This window comes from Oncorhynchus tshawytscha, linkage group LG19 (assembly GCF_018296145.1).
Source record: "Oncorhynchus tshawytscha isolate Ot180627B linkage group LG19, Otsh_v2.0, whole genome shotgun sequence".
Classification (NCBI taxonomy): domain Eukaryota; kingdom Metazoa; phylum Chordata; class Actinopteri; order Salmoniformes; family Salmonidae; genus Oncorhynchus; species Oncorhynchus tshawytscha.
This window is the reverse complement of record NC_056447.1, coordinates 24,878,913-24,888,988: the sequence shown is the minus strand read 5'-3', so window position 1 is coordinate 24,888,988 and position 10,076 is coordinate 24,878,913.

The window sequence follows — 10,076 nt, the reverse complement described above, 5'->3', positions numbered from 1 at the left end:
TAACTAATGATCCTATACTTCTGAGTATAAAAATGTTCAAAGTTTCACCCTGAATCCAACAACATACACAAAATAGTCCAAATGGGTGAAGTGAAATGGAGAAAAAAAACTTGTTTCAAAAAATGTTTTAAATGGAAAAGTAGTGCGTGCACATGTATTCACCCCCTTTGCTATGAAGCCCCTAAATAAGATCTGGTGCAACCAATTACCTTCAGAAGTCACATAATTAGTTAGATTGCACACAGGTGGACTTTATTTAAGTGTCACATGATCTGTCACATGATCTCAGTATATGTTCTGAAAGGCCCCAGAGTCTGCAACACCACAAAGCAAGGGAATCACCAAGCAAGCGGGACCACCAAGCAAGCGGGACCATGAAAAACAAGGAGCTCGCCAAACAGGTCATGGACAAAGTTGTGGAGAAATACAGATCAGAGTTGGGTTATAAAAAAATATCAGAAACTTTGAACATCCCACGGAGCACCACAACAAACCTGCCAAGAGAGGGCCTCCCACCAAAACTCATGGACCAGGCTGGGCTTTACGGAAGAGTGGCCAGAAAAAAATCCATTGCTTAAAGAAAAAAAAGTGTGGTGTTCGACAAAAGGCATGTGGGAGACAAACATATGGAAGAAGGTACTCTGATCAGATGAGGCTAAAATTGAGCTTTTTGGCCATCAAGGAAAACGCTATGTCTGTCGCAAACCCAATACCTCTCATCACCCCGAGAACACCATCGCCACAGTGAAGCATGGTGGTGGTAGCATCATGCTGTGGGGATGTTTTTCATCGGCATGGACTGGGAAACTGGTCAGAATTGGAGGAATGATGGATGGCACTAAATACAGGAAATTCTTGACGGAAACCTGTTTCAGTCTTCCAGAGATTGAGACTGGGACGGAGGTTCACCTTCCAGCAGGACAATAACCCTAAGTATACTGCTAAAGCAACACTCAAGTGGTTTAAGGGGAAACATTTAAATGTATTGAAATGGCCTAGTCAAAGCCCAGACCTCAATCCAATTGAGAATCTGTGGTATGACTTAAAGATTGCTGTATACCAGCGGAACCCATCCAACTTGAAGGAGCTGGAGCAGTTTTGCCTTGAAGAATGGGCAAGAATCCTGGGGACTAGATGTGCCAAGCTGATAGAGACATACCCCAAGAGACTTGCAGCTGTAATTACTGCAAAAGGTGTCTCTACAAAGTATTGACTTTGAGGGGTGAATAGTTATGTACGCTCAAGTTCAGTTTTTTGTCTTATTTCTTGTTTGTTTCACAATAAAACATATTTTGCATCTTCAAATTGGTATGCATGTTGTGTAAATCAAATGATACAAACCCCCCAAAAATCTATTTTAATTCCAGGTTGTAAGGCAACAAAATAGGAAAAATGCCAAGAGGGGTGAATACTTTCGCAAGCCACTGTAGGTGCATAATCCTAACAGTGGAACCTAACAGGGTGGAAATTTGTTAGTTTTTTGTTAGTTAGTTCTGTGAGTGAGCATAATGGTTCTGTGAGTGAGCATAACACTTGAACAGGATTTTAACTTCTCTAACAGACATTATTTTGAAAATAACAGCATGGACATATGTGAGTGGGACACACAGACTAACAATATGGAAAAATGTCTAAAACTGAGTGTTTATATTTATGTAGCTTTGCACCCTAGTTTTCCCACCAAAGAAATTATGACACTTCCTGAATGGTGTCACTGTAGGAAGGAGTTGTTTTCTTAAATAGATCATTACAGTACAACAAACTAACAGGGTGGAAAGTGATATCAGGGACAGAAAATCTGAAATATATTGATGAGAGAATTTAACTAGGGCTATATTTAAAGCCTTTTGGAATTCACATTTTCCTCTAAATAGGAAGTGATATTTCCTGGAGACAGAAAAGATGCCGCTTGGTAGGAATGACCCAGCTAGCTAGATTAGCCATACAACGGTCGTAATACCATTTTTGAAGTCTAACATGCTGGCCAAACCAGTGTGGTGAGAGAATTTGATTTGTTGGAATATGGCTATACGAGGGCTTATTTCAAAAAGCTCTCTATAAGAGAGACCCTGTGGGCAGAGCTAGGCATATTGCACTGGGACAGGTCTTAATATGAATAAAAGCCTCTCGTTTTTGTGATTCTGTGTACAGCAGTGTTGCCTGGGTAACATCACCTGGGAAGCCAAGCCAGAAAAAAAAGCCATAGGCCATTACAACCTATGTGTTGTCATAATTGCGTAGTTTGCTCTATAACCTGTTAGTTCATACACTACACATACAGTATGTGGACACCCCTTCAAATGAGTTGCTATGGCTATTTCTGCCACACCCTTTGCTGACAGGTGTATAAAATTGAGCACACAGCCATGCAATCTCCATAGACAAACATTGGTAGCAGAATGGCCTTATTGAAGAGCTCAGTGACTTTTAACATGGCACCATCATAGGATGCCACCTTTCCAACATGTCAGTTTGTAAAAATTATGGCCTGCTTGTGCAGCCCCAGTCAACTGTAAGTGCTGTTATTGTGAAATGGAAACATCTAGGAGCAACAACGGCTCAGCCCCAAAGTGGTAGCCACGCAAGCTCACAGAACGGGACCACCGATTGCTGATGCACGTAGAGTGTAAAAATTGTCTCTCCTCAGTTGCAACACTCTTCTTCCAAACTTCCTCTGGAAGGAACATCAGCACAATAACTGTTAGTCAGGAGCTTCATGGAATGGGTTTCCATGGCCAAGCAGCCGTACAAACCCCTAAGTTCACCATGCGCAATACCAAGTGTCGGATGGAGTGGTGTAAAGCTCGCTCCCATTCGACTTCGCAACAGTGGAATCGCCTTCTCTGGAGTGATGAATCCCGCTTCGCCTTCTGGCAGTCCGACGGACAAACCTGAGTTTGGTGGATGATAGGAGAACGCTACCTGCCCGAATGCATATAGCCCCTTAGTTTCAGTGAAGGGAAATCTTAACGCTAAAGCATACAATGACATTCTAGACGATTCTATGCGTTCAACTTTGTGGCAACAGTTTGGGGAAGGCCCTTTCCTGTTTCATCATGACAATACTCCCTGTGCACAAAGCGACATCCATACAGAAATGGTTTGTCGAGATCGGTGTGGAATAACTTGACTGGCCTGCACAGAGCCCTGATCTCAACCCCACCGAACACCTTTGGGGTGAATTGGAACGCTGACTGCGAGCCAGGCCTAATCGCCCAACAACAGTGCCCGAGTTCACTAATGCTCTTGTTGCTAAATGGAAGGAAATCCCCGCAGCAATGTTCCAACATCTAGTGGAAAGCCTTCCCAGAAGAGTAGAGGCTGTTAAAGCAGCAAAGGTGGGATGAACTCCATATTAATGCCCATGATTTTGGAACGAGATGTTCGATGAACCCTGAATCCTCCCAGTCAGATACAACGTCGTGGCCTGCCCGCCTGTGGGGAAAACAACCTGAATTTGCCGAGGTTACCCCATTGGCTCACTGCAAAAACGTAACCTTTATCAAATGCAATTTTCTTGTTGTCTGATTGTTTTAGTCAATTACAAAAGTACATTTAAGAAAAGTACAATATGTCTAAAGATTACTTTTCAACACTGCCTGCTCCGCATTCTCTCTACTTACATAAAAAAAAGTTATATTGTAGGGCAGGATCATCAACTAGATGATGGTCAATGGGCCAGAAAAGGCAGGGACGGCATTTAGTCCTGTAATCGATAGATCACTGGTTCGAATCCCCGAGCCGACTAGGTGAAAAATCTGTAGATGTGCCCTTGAGCAAGGCACTTAAGCCAAATTGCTCATGTAAGTCGCTCTGGATAAGAGTCTACTAAATGACTAAAATGTAATCATAATTACAAATAATTTGTAGACTGCATATTGACCGCAAGACACCTAAACCGATATAGTTTGACTAAAACAGAATAATTTTATGCATAATAATATTATGCATGGGAATACTAGGGAACAGATTTCTTAAATTAAAATCACCTGGAGCTTTTATCCTGGTGTTTTTATAATCTATTATGTCCAAGAATAAAAAATGTCAATAAAAACAGTTTAATCCAAAAAAGTGATTTTATTAGTTCCTCAGAAAACTTGGAGTGGCCAAATCAAACCATCGGTCGCCATTGGGGAACACTGTTGTAGAGCTTCCCTCATGCCCCTATCTCCCTATGTGGGAGCATTGCGAACCGTAGGTCAGGATTTTTTACCAGGTTACATGTACATTGAACAACACAGCAACTTTTGGGAATGTTTTGTTATTTCTGTACAAGTCCAATCAAATCATCAAATGTATTTATATAGCCCTTTTTACATCAGCTGATATCTCAAAGTGCTGTACAGAAAACCAGCCTAAAACCCCAAACAGCAAGCAATGCAGGTGTAGAAGCACGGTGGCTAGGAAAAACTCCCTAGAAAGGCCAAAACCAAGGAAGAAACCTAGAGAGGAACCAGGCCTTGAGGGGTGGCCAGTCCTCTTCTGGCTGTGCCTGGTGGAGATTATAACAGAACATGGCCAAGATGTTCAAATGTTCATAAATGACCAGCATGGTCAAATAATAATAATCACAGTAGTTGTCGAGGGTTCAGCAAGTCAGCACCTCAGGAGTAAATGTCAGTTGGCTTTTCATAGCCGATCATTAGGAGTATCTCTACCGCTCCTGCTGTCTCTAGAGTGTTGAAAACAGCAGGTAGCACGTCTGGTGAACAGGTCAGGGTTCCATAGCCGCAGGCAGAACAGTTGAAACTGGAGCAGCAGCACGGCCAGGTGGACTGGGGACAGCAAGGAGTCATCATGCCAGGTAGTCCTGAGGCATGGTCCTGGGTGTGGGGGGGGGTGACTCAGCCCCTGTTCTCTGAGAGGCAGAGAATCCCAGTGGAGAGAGGGGAACCGGCCAGGTATAGACGGGTGGTTCGTTGCTCCATAGCCTTTCCGTTCACCTTCACACTCCTGGGCCAGACTACACTCAATCATATGACCCACTGAAGAGATGAGTCTTCAGTAAAGACTTAAAGGTTGAGACCGAGTCTGTGTCTCTCACATGGGTAGGCAGACCATTCCATAAACATTGAGCTCTGTAGGAGAAAGCCCTGCCACCAGCTGTTTGCTTAGAAATTCTAGGGACAATTAGCAGGCTTGCGTCTTGTGACCGTAGCGTACGTGTAGGTATGTACGGCAGGACCAAATCGGAAAGATAGGTAGGAGCAAGCCCATGTAATGCTTTGTAGGTTAGCAGTAAAACCTTGAAATCAGCCCTTGCCATAACAGGAAGCCAGTGTAGGGAGCTAGCACTGGAGTATTATGATCAACTATTTTGGTTCTAGTCAGGATTCTAGCAGCCGTATTTAGCGCTAACTGAAGTTTATTTAGTGCTTTATCCAGGTAGCCGGAAAGTAGAGCATTGCAGTAGTCTAACCTAGAAGTAACAAAAGCATGGATTAATTTTTCTGCATAATTTTTGGACAGAAAATTTCTGATTTTTGCAATGTTACGTAGATGGAAAAAAGCTGTCCTTGAAACAGTCTTGATATGTTCGTCAAAAGAGAGATCAGGGTCCAGAGTAACGCTGAGGTCCTTCACAGTTTTATTTGAGACGACTGTACAACCATCAAGATTAATTGTCAGATTCAACAGAAGATGTCTTTGTTTCTTGGGACCTAGAACAAGCATCTCTGTTTTGTCCGAGTTTAAAAGTTGAAAGTTTGCAGACATCCACTTCTGTCTGAAACCCAAGCTTTTAGCGAGGGCAATTTGGGGCTTCACCATGTTTCATTGAAATGTACAGCTGTGTGTCATCGCATAGCAGTGAAAGTTAACATTATGTTTTCGAATGACATCCCCAAGTGGTAAAACATATAGTGAAAACCATAGTGGTCCTAAAACGGAACCTTGAGGAACACCGACATTTACAGTTGATTTGTCAGAGGACAAACCACTCACAGAGACAAACTGATATCTTTCCTACAGATAAGATCTAAACCAGGCCAGAACTTGTCCATGTAGACTAATTTGGGTTTCCAATCTCTCCAAAAGAATGTGGTGATCGATGGTATCAAAAGGAGCACTAAGGTCTAGGAGCACAAGGACAGATGCAGAGCCTCGGTCTGATGCCATTAAAAGGTAATTTACCACCTTCACAAGTGCAGTCTCAGTGCTATGAGGGGGTCTAAAACCAGACTGAAGCATTTCGTACATATTGTTTGTCTTCAGGAAGGCAGTGAGTTGCTGTGCAACAGCTTTTTCTAAAAATGTTGAGAGGAATGGAAGATTCGATATAGGCCGATAGTTTTAAAAATATTTTCTGGGTCAAGGTTTGGCTTTTTCAAGAGAGGCTTTATTACTGCCACTTTTAGTGAGTTTGGTACACATCTGGTGGATAGAGAGCCGTTTATTATGTTCAACATAGGAGGGCCAAGCACAGGAAGCAGCTCTTTCAGTAGTTTAGTTGGAATAGGGTCCAGTATGCAGCTTGAAGGTTTAGAGGCCATGATTATTTTCATCATTGTGTCAAGAGATATAGTACTAAAACACTTGAGTGTCTCCCTTGATCCTAGGTCCTGGCAGAGTTGTGCAGACTCAGGACAACTGAGCTTTGGAGGAATACGCAGATTTAAAGAGGAGTCCGTAATTTGCTTTCTAATGATCCTGATCTTTTCCTCAAAGAAGTTCATGAATTTATTAAATGCTGCTTTTTAGTTAGCTTTGCTACAGTATCAAAAATAATTTTTGGATTTTCCTCAATTAAGTACAAGTAAAAATCGACAATGAATGTGGCCATTTCACACTGTTTGCTTTCCCAAATTTGTGGGCGTGGTTGAGGGGAATTCTTTATTACTTGAATACAGGGACGCAACAGTCACTGGGGGGGGTCAAAACCGGGAAGCCTATCAAAAAGAGAATAGCAACAGGAGTAGAGGGAAAACCATGCTGGTTGACTTAACTAACATACAAGACAAACTGGCACAGAGGGCTAGGAAACACAAGGATAAATACACTGGGGAAAATAAGCGACACCTGGAGGGGGTGGAGACAATCACTGGAACAGATGAAACAGATCAGGGCGTGACCACCTTTTACACAGACATGGTATTAACAGCTCTTCAGGCTTCACTGTTATGGTGCACAGTCAGTATGCAACACTATGCTCATAATGTCTTAGCAGGATCAGACAGCCAGGGAAAACCAGTCTACGGAGCACAGGTGAATTTTGCAGTATATTATAACAATCAATGAATGGATACAAAATTCCATCTTAAGTTGATGGGTAGGCTACTGTCTGGGAATGTTATTTTCAATTATTGAACAAATGATTATATTCTTGGATAATGTATACCAAGGTAATTCTTTGTCATGCCTCATCTGAGCAGGAGTAGATGGTGACGGGTCTCATCAGGAATAACTGAATATCATGCACTCAGAAATGTCTTTATGCTGATGTAGGTGTAAAACACAAAAGGGGACATATTTGCATATGTTATGGACTTGTGAATTCTGGCAAAGAGTATGTTCTTTTATCTCCGCATGTCTACAGATTCTCAGTGTTTTTGTTTACTTGGAAATATTGATACTGGAGACCGTCATCAGAAGAAACTGTGCCACTGTCACGTCACCTCCCACTCCTCCCCTCCAGCGTTCGACATCGCCGGTATACGAACCACCGGTCCTGAGATTCATCATTACGTCATCAGGCACACCTGGACTCCATTACCGAATGTATTACTACCTCCCCTATATCTGGGACTCCCTTAGGTTCTCTCTTCAGTTAGTATTGTTTATGTATTTCATGTCTGTACGCTACTTGTGGTTGTTATATTGTTCGATGTTCCGTTTATTATTAAACTCTCCCCCTACACTTGTTTTCCGACTCCCAGCGTATACATTACAGTAACCTAGCTTTTATAGCGGGTAGAAATGCATTGCCGTTAATTGGAAGGTTGATTATCCACCCACAATGTCAGTAGATGGCAAGAATGTCAAGTTATGTATCCCCAGATTTGATTTATTACAAGATTATGGATATATTGTGCAACTTTCACAATGTCTGGATTCCTTACATGAAATACTATACGACAAAAGGAGTCTGTATTGAAAACATGCCCACGTCAGGAGAGATACATTATTTAGGCAATCGCTGGGCTGCTCAGTCCAGGCCCCGGGGTTCTTCCCAGGTTGTCTCTCTGGCCTTGGCCAAACACACCTGAAACCAATAATGAATGTTTCATTAAGATCCTAGAGCTGAGTGGGGTGTGTTGGGTTGGAGTGCTGCAGGGCCATGGCAGGATGGGGTGACCCAGCTGTATTGTGTGCAAGTAAAAAAGAGCTCTGCAGTCCTATTAGGCCTATGATATGAATTATATGGAAGATGTTGTGTTTCTGTGTGTTCATGTGTAGGAGTTGTATGTGTGTTTTGTTCAACTTTTGATTTCCAAACCTTTCCCTTGAGAGACAAAGAAACAATGGTAAGGAAGTTGAGTTGGGGCTCAGGTGTGCAGGAGGCTCGGGCTGGCTGGGCGGTCTGGCGGAAATTTGGTATAGAGGATGTCTTAATGTCTTAAATGTACACTGCTCAAAAAAATAAAGGGAACACAAACAACACAATGTAACTCCAAGTCAATCACACTTCTGTGAAATCAAACTGTCCACTTAGGAAGCAACACTGATTGACAATAAATTTCACATGCTGTTGTGCAAATGGAATAGACAACAGGTGGAAATTATAGACAATTAGCAAGACACCCCCAATAAAGAAGTGGTTCTGCAGGTGGTGACCACAGACCACTTCAGTTCCTATGCTTCCTGGCTGATGTTTTGGTCACTTTTGATTGCTGGCGGTGCTTTCACTCTAGTGGTAGCATGAGACAGAGTCTACAACCCACACAGGTGGCTCAGGTAGTGCAGCTCATCCAGGATGGCTTGTGGCAAGAAGGTTTGCTGTGTCTGTCAGCGTAGTGTCCAGAGCATGGAGGCGCTACCAGGAGACAGGCCAGTACATCAGGAGACGTGGAGGAGGCCGTAGGAGGGCAAAAACCCAGCAGCAGGACCGCTACCTCCGCCTTTGTGCAAGAAGGAGCAGGAGGAGCACTGCCAGAGCCCTGCAAAATGACCTCCAGCAGGCCACAAATGTGCATGTGTCTGCTCAAACGGTCAGAAACAGACTCCATGAGGGTGGTATGAGTGCCCGACGTCCACAGGTGGGGGTTGTGCTTACAGCCCAACACCGTGCAGTACGTTTGGCATTTGCCAGAGAACACCAAGATTGGCAAATTCGCCACTGGCGCCCTGTGCTCTTCACAGATGAAAGCAGGTTCACTGAGCACATGTGACAGACATGACAGTCTGGAGACGCCGTGGAGAATGTTCTGCTGCCTGCAACATCCTCCAGCATGACCGGTTTGGTGGTGGGTCAGTCATGGTGTGGGGTGGCATTTCTTTGGAGGGCCGCACAGCCCTCCATGTGCTCGCCAGAGGTAGCCTGACTGCCATTAGGTACCGAGATGAGATCCTCAGACCCCTTGTGAGACCATATGCTGGTGCGGTTGGCCCTGGGTTCCTCCTAATGCAAGACAATGCTAGACCTCATGTGGCTGGAGTGTGTCAGCAGTTCCTGCAAGAGGAAGGCATTGATGCTATGGACTGGCCCGCCCGTTCCCCAGACCTGAATCCAATTGTGCACATCTGGGACATCATCGCCCGTTCCCCAGACCTGAATCCAATTGTGCACATCTGGGACATCATGTCTCGCTCCATCCACCAACACCACGTTGCACCACAGACTGTCCAGGAGTTGGCGGATGCTTTAGTCCAGGTCTGGGAGGAGATCCCTCAGGAGACCATCCGCCACCTCATCAGGAGCATGCCCAGGCGTTGTAGGGAGGTCATACAGGCACGTGGAGGCCACACACACTACTGAGCCTCATTTTGACTTGTTTTAAGGACATTACATCAAAGTTGGATCAGCCTGTAGTGTCGTTTTCCACTTTAATTTTGAGTGTGACTCCAAATCCAGACCTCCATGGGTTGATACATTTGATTTCCATTGATGATTTTTGTGTGATTTTGTTGTCAGCACATTC